General features: G+C 39.6%; 1 protein-coding gene across 2 annotated transcripts in view; it reads left to right on the top strand.

Moving 5' to 3' along the window:
* Positions 1–18,643, top strand: part of LOC126251553 (proton-coupled folate transporter-like) — a 243,161-nt gene that overhangs the window by 181,542 nt on the left and 42,976 nt on the right. The gene's annotated exons all lie outside the window — the stretch shown is intronic.

The raw sequence follows: 18,643 nt of genomic DNA, 5'->3' as shown, positions 1-18,643 counted from the left end.
TGCTATCTGTAGATCTGTTTTCAGTGGGAAAGAGTGTATTCAGTTTTCTTTCAAGATATCTGGCCACACTTATTCTGACTTGTTCTGCTACTACTTCGGTGGTCATAAATCACTTCTGTTATTACTATACCGATCATGTCAATACTCTGATGAACACTCATTTTTTTGTTACTTGATGAGACACTGGCAAACATTCCGCCTCCACGGGAGAAAAATGTGGATAACCCATGTTACAAATTATAAGGGGTGCACTATGTAATTATGAACTGTGCAAGGTAGGAGCTGAAATGTTTAGTTTGCCATTAGATATACATGAAAGCAAAAGTGGTGACATTATCCTAGCTTTTGGAGCTATAAGTTCCTTCCTCAAGGAGAGGAAAGAGATAAGCTGTTCATGGCAGTCCTGACTACTGGTGGATCCCTTGCGTCCTGGGGTCTGAGGAACCTACTTTTTCTTTTTAACATTACCCACTCCCTTTCTCCTTCCAGAGAAAGGAATTGATAGCTCCAAAACCTAGGATAATGTCACCACTTTTATGTTTGTTTAACAGCAGTATTCATCATTTTGTCTTCTAAAGGGAAGTTCTGGCCAGCAAATCTACCATTTTAACATTAACTGTCAGTATATTACTGTCCTCAGTGTACTGAAAATATTGAAGTGCAGTGTCATGTGCAGTGTAGTGCTATGCACAGGTGATAACTATTTTTAATGATTATCTTTTGCACCATCACTGACGTATATTTTCACTCTTTTTTATACTTGTTTTATTCTGTTGTTGAATGTGCTATGTAATGGAGTCATATGAGTTATGGTTTACTTGTTACCAGGTACAGAAGTATGAAACTGGAATTTGGTTGCAATAATTACATGTCTGTTATTTGAATCTGATAAACAATATTTTATTCAAATTAATCTCCATTGCTATTTATACATTTCTCCCACCTCTCCTGCATGCTATGAATGCTATGCCAAAAAAACAGTTCTTCTCTGAAGCGAACCAGTCAGTGAGCCATTTTCATACGAACTGAAGCATTGTTCAGCCACAGCGTGTCCCAGTGATGCAAATAGTTGATAATCGGATGGAGCCAATTCAGGAGAATAAGCCACATGGCCTAGTATTTCCCAACTGAATGCCTCAATCATTTCCCTGACCCCTTTTGCTATGTGTGATGGGGTGCTGTCATGGAGCAATATGACTTTGTGTTGCCTTTTCCCATATTCCAGTCATTTTTCATGTAACGCTCAATTTAAATCGATCATTTGCTATTGGTAGTGCTCAGTTCTTTGGGGCAATATGACTTTGTGTTGCCTTTTTCCATATTCTGGTCATTTTTCACATAATGCTTGATTTAAATCCATGATTTGCAGTTGGTAATGATCAATATCAATGGTTTCACCAGGTTTTAGCAGCTCATAATAGATGACACCCTTCTGATCCCACCAAACACTGAGCATTGTCTTCTTTCCAAAGTGAGTTGGTCGTGCAGTGGATGTCGATGGTTTGCCTGGATTTACCCATGAGTTATAAAGCTTAGTATTCTCAAAATATATCCATTTTTCATCACGTGTCGCTATTCAGTGGAGAAACAACTTCACTTTGTATCTGGCAAGCAGCAATTCACAAGTGATTGTTTGATTTGCTTGATGTCTTTCATTCAGTTCACGTGGAACCAATTTTACCACTTTCTGTACCTTTCTCATAGCTTTCAACTGAAGAGAAATGGCTTTCTACATCACATATTTATGTAAGTTCCTGTTGAGTCTGAGTCTCACCTTCATCCAACAAGGCCTGTAATTCGTTGTCTTCAAACTTGTTTGTGGTTTCCTGTTCATCGTTTCTCACGTAAAAATCACCACTTTTGTATTTTTTGAATCACTCGAAACACTGTGTTATCCCAAGAAAATGTTCACTGAAAGCTTTGACAAGCATTCAGTGTGATTCTGCAGCAGTTTTCTTCAAATGCTATTTGCATATTGTAGTTCATAGGCACAAAACTCGACGTGTTTACAGGTTTGAACCAGATATCTATGCATGGGACTTGGGTTAATGTGTGTTAACATTTGTCATCAGCCATTACAGGAAACAGATGGCACTGCAGAAGTGGTCTCATGGGCCCTATACTAATGGCTAGCATCAAATATAGGGAAATTCTTGTTTCATACTTCTACACATGGTATGTTGCAATAAAGTTAATTATCTAGTCCTGCAATAATTGGTGACCCCAGTGTTATCTTTGATGCTCATTGATGTGAAATTCACTGGTCACTAATGCTTAGTATCATGGCACATCTCACTAAATATGAACATCTATGTCAACCACGTCATGCATCTTCCATGTCCCAGTTCACCATAACTCCACAATGTCGGACTCGCCACCATCTATAGGTGTCTCTACTGGTGCAGTAATTATTCCCATGACAGTAATGCTGTTGCTGTTTTGGCAATAAAATACCACACTGTGGTCTGTGCAACTAGAAAGTCAGTTTGTGCTAGCGCATGTAACTACAGATGGCATGCATTACAGTTATGTAGTTGCTGTGCTCAGTGAAGAATTGGCCACAGAAGTGCAAGACTTTCTGGTGTCACCTCTGAGCACTAATCATTACGGTACTTGTCCTGTTACCTGGCTCTTGCATTCCAAGGTGAAGAGATTGGAGAAACTACTCTGCACTGAAGAACTAGGCGATCACATGCCATTGCAGCTTCTATGCCAGTTGCGTACATTAGCAAGCAGTGCAATCAGTGACAACATTATGCAGAATATTTGGTTATTGTGCCAGCCACCCGACATGCAGAAGATGTCGACAGTGTGTGCCGGTGGTCTAGATGCACTCTTGCAAACTGCAGACTGCATAGCAGAAATCTGTCAGTCTGCGTGCATTGCACAGCCTTAGGGAGATAACATTGTCACTGCGCTTCAAGCACAGTTTGCCAAGCTCACCTTGCAAGGTGCTGCATTAAGAACCCAGACAGCTAGTCGCCAGTCTCTTTGCCACCATTCACTGGGAAAGTGCAGCTGCTTATCTTCATCAACAAGTGTTTGCTGGTACTACCAACAGTATAGCTCTGAGGCATGCAAATGTAGCCCACCGTATTGGAGAGGGAAACTCAGCAGGAAGTCAGTGGCAATGGCCACTGGTTCTCCAGATGGCAGCTAATGACTACAACAAAGTTACAGTTATTGGTAGACACAGGTGCTGACATGTGAGTATATCCATCTGCCCATCTGCCATGTGGCAGCTGTAATGACTTTTCACTGCTAATGGTTCTACAATTGTAACATGTGACTGTGTCACATTAGTGTTAAACTTAGGCCTATGGTGCAAATTTGAATGGCAGTTTGTTGTAGCGGATGTGAAGCACCTCATACTTGGAGCAGAGTTTTTATTGTTTTGTAGACTCCTACATTATCTCCATGACTGATGCCTTCTTGACACTACTACCAACCTAGTAAGTCACAGTAGTACAGATGATCATTGGAGCTTCTCCATATATAGAGCTCCTCGGACAGTTCTTGGAGATCACGTATGAGACTCCAACACTAGCACCTGTGCGGCACTTGACAGTGCACTATATTTTGAATACACCTGGACCGCCACTTCATGCTCAACACTGCCTGTTGACACCCCAGAAACTTAAGATAGTTAAGCAGGAATTCTCACCAATGTTTGCACAAGGAGTCTGCCACCCATCAAGCAGTAGTTGGTCATCTTCACTTTGCATGGTCCCAAAAGAGAATAATGAATGGGGTCCATGTGGTGATTGTAGACAGCTCAATGCTAGAACCATTCTGAATCAATATCCAGTACTGTTTATCAAAGATTTTATGTTCGGAGTCCACATTGGACTTAGTTCATGCATTCTTCTAGATACCTGTGGCACCGGTCAATGTTACTAAGACCTCCCACCATCTGTACACTGTTTGGACTGTTTGAATGTACCTGAATGCATTTTGGACTTTGTATTGCTGCCTAAACATTTCAGTAATTCATGGATGAAGTCACACATGACTTAGACTTTTGTTACATGTATATCGACGACATCCTGATCGTGTCAAACTCAGAGGCAGAACAGCTGTCACACTTACAACAGATCTTCACGTGTCTACATGCTTTCATCACCCTGTTGAAATGTGTATTCAGAGAAGCTCAAGTACCGTTCGTAAACTACAACTCCACTGTATTAACTGTCAACTGTGCTGCTGTATTGTGACATCACCACTAACAAACAATGACCATTTGTGACTACTGACTTTCACCAAGAGGCAATCACTTCTTTACATAATACACTCATGCTCATAAATTAAGGATAATTACAGAATGTGGTGCCACACAATGTGGCACTACACAAAACTGGTGCTAATAGAATAGGCACACGGGGAACACACACAACACAGATCTGTAAGTCCATGGTATTGGTGATAAGTAGAGAAAACCATCCCGAAACACATGTGCTACTAAACGCCACTGTTTCCTGCACATACACCCCGGCATCAATATGGGATATGATCAGCATGCACATGTACACAGTCTGCACAACGGGTTGGCATACTCTGGATAAGGTGGTCGAGCAGCTGCTGTGGTATAGCCTCCCATTCTTGCACCAGTGGCTGTCGGAGCTCCTGAAGTGTCCTAGGCATTTGAAGACGTGCAGCGATATGTCGATCGAGAGCATCCCAGACGTGCTCGATGGGGTTTAGGTCTGGAGAACAGGCAGGACATCCATTCACCTGATATCTTCTGTTTCAAGGTACTCCTCTGTGATGGCAGCTTGGTGGGGCTGTGTGTTATCATCCATTAGGAGGAAGGTGGGAGCCACTGCACCCCTGAAAAGGTGGACATACTGATGTAAAATGACATTCTGATACTCCTGACCTGATACAGTTCCTCTGTCAAAGACATACAGGGGCATACATGCACCAATCATAATCCCACCCCACACCATCAAACCACGACCTCCATACAGGTCCATTTCAAGGACATTAAGAGGTTGGTATCTGGTTCCTGGTTCACGTCAGATGAAAACCCGATGAGAATCACTGTTCAGACTATACCTGGACTCGTCCGTTAACATAACCTGGGACCTCTGTTCCAATGACCATGTACTGTATTCTTGACACCAAGCTTTATGGGCTCTCCTGTGACCAGGGGTCACTGGAATGCACCTTGCAGGTCTCCAGGCGAATAAACCGTGTCTGTTTAGTTGTCTATAGACGTTGTGTCTGGAAACAACTGTTCCAGTGGCTGAAGTAAGGTCCCGAGCAAGGCTACCTGCAGTACTCTGTGGCCGTCTGTGGGCGCTGATGGTGAGATATTGCTCTTCTTGTGGTGTTGTACACTTTGGATGTCCTGTACTGTAGTGCCTGGACACGTTTCCTGTCTGCTGGAATCATTGCCATAATCTTGAGATCACACTTTGTGGCACACAGAGGGCCCATGCTACGACCTGCTGTGTTTGACCAGCCTCCAGTCGCCCTAGTATTCTACCCCTCATAACGTCATCAATATGTGTTCTTTGAGCCATTTTCAACACGCAGTCACCATTAGCATGTCTGAAAATGTCTGCACACTTACTTGCTGCACCGTACTCTGACATGCACCAACACACCTCTGAGTATGTGGACTGCTGCCAGCACCACCGTGCGACAACCATGGGTCAAATGCACCACATGGTCATACCCCAAGGTGATTTAAACCTGCAAACCACCGACCAGAGCATTCTTTCACCATGTATCAGCATTATCCTTAATTTATGAGCATGAGTGTATGTCACATGTGCAAGGCATGTGGCCACTGCAATAGAAAGTAGAAGTTATACTTAATTTTCCACAGCCTATGGCAGTTAAAGAGCTATGGCAATTTCTTGGCGGAACCAATTTATACCGTTGTTTTGTTCACAATCACTCCCTCCAAGTTGCAATGCTGAATAAATTCTTGAATGCTTCACTGAAGCTAAAGGACAAACTCCAGTGGAACAGTGAGGCTAAGGTGGCATTTACCAACTGAAGACTGCTCGGAGGAATATTGAGGCCAAGTCAGTGCACCAGTTCTGCAGGTGCCCCTTACCCTGATGGTTGATACTTCTGCTACTGCAATCATGCTGAACTATAACAGAAAATTGATGAGCACTGGCAGCCTTTAACTTTTTCCAGTAAAAAGTAATTGCGGTATCAACAGAACTGGTCCACGTATGATCATGAACTGTGTGCTGCCTCAGCTGCTATTAAGAAATTTTGTCAAGTGTTGAAGGGGCAGCAGTTCACTCCCATCAGAGATCCACAGACCACTAACATATACTTGCTGCCAGCGTTTAAGAAAGCGCCACCTCATCAGCTGTGACATCTTCACTATATTGTCCAGTTCACTACCTGTATTTTTCATGTTGATGGAGAACTGAATGTGCCAGCTGATGCTCTCTCTTGGATCAAAGCAATCACTGATGTGGTTGATTTTAAAGCTCTTGTTGCAGCACAGCAATCAGATAGTGAGTGACGAGATTTGTTAGCACAACTATTGGGCCTACAACTCCACTGTATTAACTGTCAACTTCGCTGCTGTATTGTGACATCGCCACTAACAAACAACGACCATTTGTGTCGCCTCCTGATATAATATTTCGCACCCTGGAGTGTGAGCCGCTACCAACATGGTAAAGCGAGCTTGTCTGGCTACACATAGACAAATATTGCAAGAATATATGCAACAGTGTGTGGCATGTCAACAAAATAAAGCTAACCAGCACATTATTAAGTCACCACTCAATAAGTGTCTTCCTCCAAATCATAGATCTGCATATGCCCTTCTAGTCCTCATAGGACCTCTCCCACCATCAGAAGGATGCATATACTGCCTCACAGCCAGCGATCATTTTACAAACTGGCCCAAGGTGTTCCCAACCACTGACATTACCACCAGAACAGTCATGAATGCTTTCTTCCAGGGTTGAATCACCCATTTTGGTGTGCCTCTATGATTTACAACAGAGCAGGGAAGACAATGTGAGTCATATCTGTTCAAAGCACTCACTATCTTACTGGGCATGAAGCACATTAGAACTACAGCTTGCCACCTGGCAGTGAATAGTTTAATTGAACGCTTGCACTGAAAGTGTCAGTTTGATGTCACAACTCTCAGTGGTGGAGAGAGACGTTGCTCATTGTCTGTTGCCTATGGTCCTCCTGGGTCTTTGTGCATCACTGAAAGGAGACCTGACAGTCACAACTGCAGAACTTGTTCATGGCCAGCTGATACAATTGCCTGGAGAGTTATTTGCCAATGTGCCTCTCAACTGCACTGACCCTTCAGGTTTCATACAAAAGCTGTGTACACAAATCCAGCAACTATGCCCCATTGCTCCAAGGCATCAGCAGCCTCATTGCCCTTTTGTTATTGACAAACTGTGGGGTACCATCATGTCTTCTACGGCATGATGCAGTATGCAAGCCACTGCAGCCATTCTACAATAGACCTTACCATTTCGTCAGTAGGGAAGACAAGACTATCTTAAATCTGCTTTCCATACATCCTACATTGGTATGACTCATCTACACATGTCACAGACTTGACAAATTCTCCAGCCCCTCCACTGCCCATTACAGATAAGCCACAGTGGATGTCAGAGACAACCTGTAACAGTAGCCAATGCATGACTCATTGTTACCTGGTGTGGATGACATGTTCTATTCACCAGAAATGTCATTGACACTAAGGGGGGAGTGGTGAAGTGCAGTGTTATGTGAACTGTAATGCTAGTTACAGGTGATAAGTATTTTTAATGATTATCTTTGGGACACTCACTGACTTATTCTCTCTGTTTGTAGATATGTTTTATTCTGTTCTTGAACGTGCTATTTAATGGATTCATATAAATTATGGTTCAATTTTATGTTATAATAAAATTAATTACCTAGCCTAACAACAACATTTTCATTATTTATACATTTGCATACCTTCTCTAGGAATTAGAATAATTCTCAATTTGGAATATGTTTGCTACTATTCCATTTGCACTGAGTTTCCATGTCACTCCCTCTTTCTTATGCTATACAACAAGACAATGGAGTGGAGTCCTCATCACCCGTCGTCTGGTTGTGCAGTATGTGACTGACCTAAATAATTCTTTTCAACTGTAGCTTGGTGTGCCCTTTTGCCATCTCAATGTTAATACAAACAAATGAAACACCATTCAAATAATTAAGGTAAAAGATGCTATATTGTTTGTTACACTGTATGCTGTAGTCTGAGGCATCACTGTAATTGTTCACATCAATCAGATATGTAAAAGTCCCCATCTAAAGAACATCACTTAGTGCTCAGCATCACTGTAATTGTTCACAACAGTCAGATATGTAAAAGTATCCATCTAAAGAACATCACTTAATGCTCAAGGATTTCAGTTGCGAGATTCTATGAAAAGTACATGCATTATATAAAAGCCTACTGTTAACATTCTGGTACTGCACAGTCCAAGAAATATTTTATTTCCCGCCACATGTATCACACATAATACATTGTGGTGAAATTAGAGAAATTTAGACTTACACACATATACACAGACAGTTATTATTCACAAGCACTATCCATGTATTGAATAGGCTTTGGATAAAGAGTTATAGATTAACAGTACATGTTCTGGTGCACATCTAATCATGGCGTATATAATATAAATTAAGATGCAAACATAGATACAGAGTATGTAACTATGACTCTGATATTATGGAAGTAACAGGATATTAAAAAAGAAAATGGATGTTGCTGATGTCAGTTTCTTAAATGTCCATTATATGTGAGGGCTTAATATGGCCGAGCAGAGGTAACTGAAACATACAAATGTCACCCCATATCAGTTCTTCAAAAATACATTATGATAGGCCTTGGAAAAGCATTTACATGATTACTCTATAAGTTTTATACTCAAGGACATAAATTAAAAATTACATGAAAATTAATATCTGGGTCATTCCATGTCAAGTGGCTTACATTTAGATAAGCTCCGCACGTGACCATCTTCAATTTTGATGAAATTTTTACAGGATGTACATGTTGTTGTTGTGGTCTTCAGTCCTGAGACTGGTTTGGTGCAGCTCTCCATGCTACTCTATCCTGTGCAAGCTTCTTCATCTCCCAGTACCTACTGCAACCTACATCCTTCTGAATCTGCTTAGTGTATTCATCTCTTGGTCTCCCTCTACGATTTTTACCCTCCACGCTGCCTTCCAATGCTAAATTTGTGATCCCTTGATGCCTCAAAACATGTCCTACCAACCGATCCCTTCTTCTAGTCAAGTTGTGCCACAAACTTCTCTTCTCCGCAATCCTATTCAATACCTCCTCATTAGTTACGTGATCTACCCACCTTATCTTCAGCATTCTTCTGTAGCACCACATTTCGAAAGCTTCTATTCTCTTCTTGTCCAAACTAGTTATCGTCCCTGTTTCACTTCCATACATGGCTACACTCCATACAAATACTTTCAGAAATGACTTCCTGATACTTAAATCTATACTCGATGTTAACAAATTTCTCTTCTTCAGAACCGATTTCCTTGACATTGCCAGTCTACATTTTATATCCTCTCTACTTCGACCATCATCAGTTATTTTGCTCCCTAAATAGCAAAACTCCTTTACTACTTTAAGTGTCTCATTTCCTAATCTAATCCCCTCAGCATCACCCGATTTAATTTGACTACATTCCATTATCCTTGTTTTGCTTTTGTTGATGTTCATCTTATATCCTCCTTTCAAGACACTGTCCATTCCGTTCAACTGCTCTTCCAAGTCCTTTGCTGTCTCTGACAGAATTACAATGTCATCGGCGAACCTCAAAGTTTTTACTTCTTCTCCATGAATTTTAATACCTACTCCAAATTTTTCTTTTGTTTCCTTTACTGCTTGCTCAATATATAGATTGAATAACATCGGGGAGAGGCTACAACCCTGTCTCACTCCTTTCCCAACCACTGCTTCCCTTTCATGCCCCTCGACTCTTATAACTGCCACCTGGTTTCTGTACAAATTGTAAATAGCCTTTCACTCCCTGTATTTTACCCCTACCACCTTCAGAATTTGAAAGAGAGTATTCCAGTTAACATTGTCAAAAGCTTTCTCTAAGTCTACAAATGCTAGAAACGTAGGTTTGCCTTTTCTTAATCTTTCTTCTAAGATAAGTCGTAAGGTTAGTATTGCCTCACGTGTTCCAACATTTCTACGGAATCCAAACTGATCTTCCCCGAGGTCCACTTCTACCAGTTTTTCCATTCGTCTGTAAAGAATTCGCGTTAGTATTTTGCAGCCATGACTTATTAAACTGATAGTTCAGTAATTTTCACATCTGTCAACACCTGCTTTCTTTGGGATTGGAATTATTATATTCTTCTTGAAGTCGGAGGGTATTTCGCCTGTCTCATACATCTTGCTCACCAGATGGTAGAGTTTTGTCATGACTGGCTCTCCCAAGGCCATCAGTAGTTCTAATGGAATGTTGTCTACTCCCGGGGATGTACATAAAGGGCTTAAATAAAGCACCACCAGATTACAACACCCTAAGTAGTATGGTTGGACTGCTAGCCACCTTTTTGTAAAGGTTAGTTTTTTGAATAAATAATCAACTTTATTTTACCATTTCCCAGTATCTAAGAGACCTGTCGTGATGAAACTTTGTGATCCTATTCAACTACTTGGGTACAATCGCTCAGTTGTAGACCTAAAGGTCAAATTATGAAAAATTCATCATAATGTACTATCAAAATGGGTCACAAATCTTGTCATAACAAATTTTGACTGTACTTTATCAGCCTGTAATTACTGAAAGAATAACGATCTGAAGCTGATCCTTTACTCATCTGCAGTCTGTCAGCATGTCAAACAGCTCTGCAAGTGGCACCGAGATTGCTCAAATAATAACTGAAATACGTAAGTTCAAAGTCTACTCAAGAATTTAATTAATCAATTTTGGCTCACTTTTAAGTCATACAGGGTGACAGTGATTGAACTATGTGAAATAAAATCATCATAATTTCTGAATGGTTTGCGTTAGGCCATTCAAACGTCATGGTTGGCCATGGGGCATGATGGGAATTAGTATGTGCATGCACATGCCCTTTATTGTTGTTGGCCATTTGCACGTGAAAATGCCTTGGTACAGTGTGTCTGAGCATGTGAATGCCTACTACATGAGCAATAACAGTCCAGCTGCAGCTCAAAGGAAGTTTGTGACTGAGATCAAGATGAAGACAACTGGTCCAAGTGTGCTGACAATCAAGAATTTGATTTTCATATTTGAGAGAATGGGTAGTGTTCATGATGACAATGTTAGCAATTTCAGTCACCCAAAAAGAGTTAAAATGCCTGAAAACATCGAGAAGACATGCACTGTGTTTCAAACCAGCCCGAGGAAAGCGGTAAGACGAGCTGCATAACTGGTGGGAATCAACCATCGAGAAGACATGCACTGTGTTTCAAACCAGCCCGAGGAAAGCGGTAAGACGAGCTGCATAACTGGTGGGAATCAACTGGGAGACACTGTGACAAATTGTTGTTGACGACCTGCCTCTCTTCTCGTACAAAATTCAAACCCATCAGCCATTAAGCCCCAGGACCATGGAACAGTGGTTATGTTTTGTCAACACTATTGTCCTCAGAATTGACGAACAGGACTTTGATGTGAATATGGTTTGGTTTAGTGACGAAGCCCACTTTCATTTCGATGGGTTCATCAGTAAGCAAAATTGGCGCATTTGGGGGACTGAAAATCTGCACTTCATGATCAAGAAGTCTCTTCACCCTCAGTGTGTGACTGTGTGGTGTGCAATATTGAGTCACGGAATAAATGGTATGATATTCCTTGATGGCACAGTGACTACCAAATGGTACATGAAGGTTTTGGGAGATGATTTCATCCTCATCATCCAAAGTGACCCTGATTTCGACAAGATGTGGTCCATGAAAGATGGAGCTCGACCCCATTGAAGCAGAAGAGCATTTGATGTCCTGGAGGAGCACTTTGGGGACTGCATTCTGGTCCTGGGGTACCCAGAGGCTGGTGGTATGGGCCTCGATTGACTACCATATTCTCTGGATCTGTACATATGCAACTACTTTTAAGGGGCTATATCAAAGACAAGGTGCACAGCAATAACCCCAAAACCATTGCTGAGCTGAAGAAAGCCATTCAGGAAGTCATTGACAGCATCAGTGTTCTGACACTTTAGCGGGTCATGCAGAATTTTGCTGTTCGTCTGCACCACATCATTGCCAATGATACCAGGCAGATTGAACATGTCATAACCTAAACCTGAATATCTGTTGTGATGTTTACATGTTGAATAAAGTGTGTGCATGCCATAGTTTGTAACTAGTTTACATTTTTTTCATATTGTTCAATAATTGTCACTCTGTACTTCAAAAGTCATCACTTAAATCTGATTTTTCTGGACACCACTGAAAAGAACTCACTTTGTGGGATCAGAAATGGTTGTTTCTATTTTTGAGACATTGCATGTAAGAACAAATAAACTTACATTTCATTATATTAAAAGATACACACTCACAAAATATTGTGTTGGTCCATGATGGCTTTGCCATTACCGATTTTACTCTTTATCGTTCTTGAGCTATAAATCAAGGTGTGACAATTAAGTAATGTGACTGATTTTCTTTGCAAGATGTGGCAACCGTACAGGCTTGCGTAGGCACAATATCTTTGACCTTGGTCTATAAGCTGCTTCTAGTCCAAGCGGCACATCGATGCAACTGCTCAGTCATGAGTTGTGCTGTAATAAGTTAACTCATGTTTGTGTCTCTTCTCACGGAAATGGAACTGCATAATATTGCACAATGGTATGCCATTTCTTTTTGCGTTAAATTGGGTGAAAATGCAATGACAACTTACGGTAAGCTTCAGAAGGCTTTTGGAGAGGAGGTTTTGTCAAGAGCTCAAGTTTTTCATTGGAGTAAAATGTTTAGTGGAGGCAGAACAAATGTTGAAGATGAAGACTGCAGTGGACGGATGTCAACTTGGCAAGGGTGTGTGAACTCGTACGATCTGATCGAAGATTATCTGTGAAAATGATTGCAGAAGAACTGAACATCAATTGAGAAATAGTTCAGCTAATAATAACTGAAGAGCTTGGTATGAGACAGATTTCTGCAAAATTGGTCCCCACAAATCTCACATCACAACAGTGAGAAACATGGAAGAATGTGGCAGTTGATCTGTTAGAGCAAACAGAAATTAATCCAGAATTGTTGAGCCATGTTGTCACTGGTGATGAAAGTTGTTTTTTTCAGGACGATCCAGAGACAAACTGCCAAAGTTCACAATGGTGCTCAAGGGGATCACCCAGACCAAAAAAAAGCTCGCATGTCAAAGTCAGAAGTGAATTTCATGCTTGTGTGCTTCTTTAATTCCAAGGGAATTGTTCATAAAGAGTGGGTGTCTCCTGGACAAACAGTTAACCAATATTACTAGAAATAAATTTTGGAAAGACTTCATAAAAGAGTTCTTTGTGTCCGTGCCAACATTGCTGATAATTGGACTCTGCATCACGATAATGTGCCATCCCATACTGCTCTGTCAGTACAGCAATTTTTAATCTCAAAACAAATTTCATTACTACCACAGCCACCTTATTCACCATATATCGCTCCATGCGGCTTTTTTCTATTTCCAAGAGTTGAAATGGCAGGCAAGGGACATCATTTTCAAACAACACAAGATGTCCAAAAAGCTGTGACAAGGGTCTTGGAGGATATTACAGAAGATGAGTCCCAGAAATGTTACCATCAATGGCAGAAGCGCTGGAAAAAGTGTGTGTAATCAGGAGGGAACTACTTTGAAGGAGACAACACTAAACTTGACTAAAATGGTAAGGAACATTTTTTTTTCACATCAGTCTCATTACTTTATTGTCACACCTCATGTTTCAGTTCTCATTAATTCAGCTGCTGAAATGTGTTATTAATAGCAATTACAGTTGTTTCTAGCAAGCTATAACATTGGCCCATTCTTGTTGTGTGGAGCTGAAATGACAGAAATAATGTGTTGGTCTGGAGTCCAACAAATATCCTACCATGCTGGCCAATAGAATGAATGTGCAGGTTCATTGGGATGCATGAAACTGACTGAGACATCATTTTCTTCACCTGAAACTTCAGAAACATTACCGTCCCACCATTTTCCATCATAAGTACAGGCAATGTATTGGCCTGGTCTTAAGGGTGCAATATTTCTTTAAGAAATTGTTGCTTGACTTTGGTCAACGTTGGCCACAAAACAATATGTATCATTGGATACTCTTCTATTACAAAGTTTTGGCACAAAGTGGTGATTCTCTCATGTTCCTGATACTGTGCAGCCATTTTTGAACTTTTCTTCTTGTTCAGTTTCTGATGCTTTAGTTTCTTATTTTGAAATAAAAATGAATTTAATTCCACTGATATATTCTTTGTACAGTATTTTAAAATATCAGTTGGTGTCAAAATCTGGTCCTCAGTTGGTCTTTGAAGGCTTGCTCATGGTGCCAGGTGCTTTAAAGTTCCTCCAACACATGGAGCCATTTTTCCATGGCTTTGTAGCAAAAAAGTTCCATTTAGCTGAGATTCCAAAATCGTTTTTATGGTGGCAAAGATTCAGAAAATTTTTGAAGTTTTTGTATTGTGCTGCTGAGCAATCACTGAAGTAGTAAATATTTGTGATTTTTCCAAGGTGACACTTTAGATCTTTTAATTTCACTATAAAAGTATGTACAGCAATCGTGTCATGCTTCAGGCAGTCATTTATTACACAGTAGCTGATGGTGTTGTGTCCATGTTATTTCTGAAGTATGCAACAAATGGGTGTAAATTTACTTGGCTGTTATTCGAGTGAAAACCTTGAGCTGCATCTTATATAGTGAATGAATAATTTTAAAAAAAAATCCATTAATATCATCAGTTTAGTTGTCTTGATGCTTTCTTTTATGCACTTTAGGAGCTTGCTTGGTGCTTTGCAATATAGTGATGAGTGGAAAGCTTGGCAATTTTTGAAATCAGATCTTCAATAAAATCCTTAATGGTCATCTGTTTGATTTGTGATATATCTCTATCAGTATGCTCCCACTGCTCAAACTCAATGGTATCATCTGACTCACTTCTGCTTTAATTCAAGCATCAAATTTACTTTTTGGTGTAAACTGCAAACAGAGACTGACTGGGTTCCTGGTTCTTGCAGCACCTACATCAGTGCACCATTTTGGCCTCAATTCACAAAATTTGGAAAATCCAATTTCACATCCATGCTAAAGTCGATATGCAGCAAATATTTCTTTCAAATTACTCAGAAGAAGGTATTTTTGCATGAAAACTTTCTTTTCATCTGCTGTAATTGGTACACAGTCCTTTTTACCTGGGCAGAATTGGCTAAATTCTTCATTTTGAAAAAAGTTACTATTTCTTTTACAGCTTCTGGAATCTTCTTGCTGTGCCTGTTCTTTGGCAGAACTAATACACCATTTTCTGCTTTTAACTTCTTAGCTGCTTTTCTGATCCATTCTGAAAAGTTAAATTCTTGCATTGTCTCTTTTATAGTCCAGCTTTGAGTTACTAATGTCAAAGTTTGCAATTTTTCAGGCTGCCTTGACAAGTGCAACTTTTCTTTCAATTCTTTGATCAGCTGCTTATAATCTTCACTGTCAGGACATGTCTTGCTTGTACTAGGTGTTTGAAAATCATTTGAGATGAAGCTTCCATCAGCAACAGTGTTATTCACAATTGCCTGTTGAGCTTCACTTACTTTACGCCTTGCATAACATTTGACATCCGTTGTTGTACTCTCTGAAATCTAAAGGAAGACCCCAAAAGCTGTTAGACTTGTATCAAGTGATTCTGCTGGGTATAACTCTGCTTCATCTTCTGTCTAGGATGAAGATGACTGAGAATTTTCTGCTTTTCTTGCTGAAATTATTTTTCTACAAGTTGAACAAGTCTTCTGACCACATTTCACATTGCTCTATGTCACAGCTTTCAGTTGTTGTGATGAGAGTATATTTGTGCATTTTCAGTAAAACCTATTTCAGGTCTTCAGTTTAGTAATTCTTGTTGTTCTACTGAAAATTCTTTGACATGTTTGAAACCTTGTTGAAGTGCATATGTTTCCAGATGACATGCAGAATTATCTGCAAGGCCAAAGCTACATGGCACTGACAAATCTTTCATATCCATTAAACTACAATTCAATTTTTACTTTCAATTGTCTTTGCTTTCAATATTTGATAATGTAAAAGTTCTGTATATTCCCAACTGGAAAAAATTAAACATAGACACTGAAAACTTTCATAGGGAATTTGGGAACAGAACAGAAAAAAATTAAGTGTTCAGATAAACATTTCTAAAAAGTTGACATCTTGAAATAATTTTTACTTACAGAAAAACACATTTATGTAGTAATGACAACAAGTTTTACATAATTTAAAACAGCACTCATTAAACTTGAGCATTTTTCACTACACAATAGTGTGCTTCAGAATCATTGTTGAAGCCTATTTTTAACTCCATTGTTGCCAGTAAACTTGTCTGTCTGAAAAATAAAAACATCTTCTTCTGAAGAAACAAAGTGAGCTCTTTTCAATGGCGCCAATAAAAATAAGATTTGAGTGATCCCTTTTGAAATATGACCTCTTGAAAATGAGCCAAAATTGATTAATTAAATTTTTGAATAGAATTTGAGCCACTTACAAAGCTTTTTGACATGCTGATAGGCTGCAGGTGAGTAAAGAATCAGCTTTGGAAAGTTATTCTTTCAGTAGATACAAACCAATAAAGTATAGTCAAAATTTGTTTTGACAAGAATTTTAAGCAACTTTGATAGCACATTATGATGAATTTACCATAATTTAACCTTTAGATCTGCAACTAAGCTATTGTCCCCAAAAAGTTGAACAGGGTCACCAAGTTTCAGCATGGCATGTCTTTTTGATACTGAGCAATGATGAAACAAAGTTGATGATTTATTCCTTTAAGTCACAATGCCCGAAAACTGGCCTTTACAAAAAGGTGGCTTATGCTCCAACCATGCTTTTGTAATCTGGCAGTGTTTCGTGTAAGTTCTGTATTTACATCCTGTAAACATTTCATCAATGTTGGAGAGGGTCAGTGGGGTTCTTAGGCCACTTGATATTGGATGACCCATCTATCTTTGAATTTAAAATGATTCCATTAGGGCCACATATAACTAACTTTCATTCAATCTAGAGAATGCCATTTCTGTATAGTGTAAGTGAAATTCTATTTAATATTCTTTTTTTTTGTAACAATGGATTCCACTTCTTTAACTTCCTGCAATCAATTATGACAGTTCATATTTTAAATGGAAACACAGTGAAAACAGCCCACCTATTGAATCCAATGACCTTACATGGGGTGACCCCATGATGAATTTACAGATGTTCAGGGATGGTGGAGGAGGGTAAATGTATCAATCTGAGGTAAGGGACCTGGGTCCATAAACGACCGAGTCATGCTGATACCTCTGACAACAGAATACATGTACCAATACTGTTGTTGCTAAGATTGTAGGATTGGAAACATTCAGGTGTGGTAATATGGACTAAAACAAGGGATATAACCTAGTAAATATTGATTCTAAAATGCATACCTCAAGAGTTATGAACACTTGTTCACCATCAACACTGTGAAATGTATCTCTTCTACTGAAAGCTGTTTCTATATATTTGGGTAGGGTTAGTATGGACCAAAACAAGGAAAAAAAAAGTTCAGTAAATATGGGCTCTAAAATACATCTTTTAAGAGCAATGAGCACTTGTTCACCTTTGCCACTGTGAAAAACATCTCTTCTATTGAACAAGTGCTTGTTGCTCTTAAAGTATGCATTTGAGAGTCCACATTTACTAGAAATTTTTTTCTTATTATGTTGCCTACCCTACAATCTTAGTAACAAGTATACTGGTACTTGCATTGCTCTATCAGAGACATCAGAACAATTTTCGCTTATAACTTTGAACTTCGTCATTTTCAGACCATGTTCCCATGACCCAGATTGGTACATTTGCTCTTTTTTATTATCCCTGAAAGTCTGTAACATTATCATGGAATTACCCCGTATAACCAACCTGTGACAGTTTCCACATGTCACCACCAATCAGATAAGTATTATTCTGTTTCATGAGAAGTTAATGCTATTCATACCTACATATTTAAGAATTAATGTTAGGGCAACCAGACCTTTCTTGTTTGTAAGTACCATACTTAAGACTTCACTGTCTCTACTTTTTACTTATATTTTGTTGATAAGCTTACATATGGCACTATGTTGGAAACTGGTGCTCTGTCATAATATCTGGAGTTAGTTGCTGTGTGGGGTAAGAGTGTCATGTGGACTATTCTGTCATGGCATTATATAACAGAACAGATGGGATATACAAGTGGTGCACGCTATGGAACATATGCATAATTAAAGAGGAAAGGATGAATTGGTACCACACTCCAATGAATTAGGAAATTGAGAAACATGTAAATGGCTGTATAAAGTGATGGTGGTTTGCTTGTTCCCACACTTTGTGTGCTCGGTAAGAATGTATTCACATAGTGTGGGAAATAACAATCAGAACATAACCTCAGTGACATACTCAGTAAGAAAATCTCATC

This window comes from Schistocerca nitens, chromosome 4 (assembly GCF_023898315.1).
Source record: "Schistocerca nitens isolate TAMUIC-IGC-003100 chromosome 4, iqSchNite1.1, whole genome shotgun sequence".
Taxonomy (NCBI): domain Eukaryota; kingdom Metazoa; phylum Arthropoda; class Insecta; order Orthoptera; family Acrididae; genus Schistocerca; species Schistocerca nitens.
This window is presented reverse-complemented; position numbering and strand designations above follow the sequence as displayed.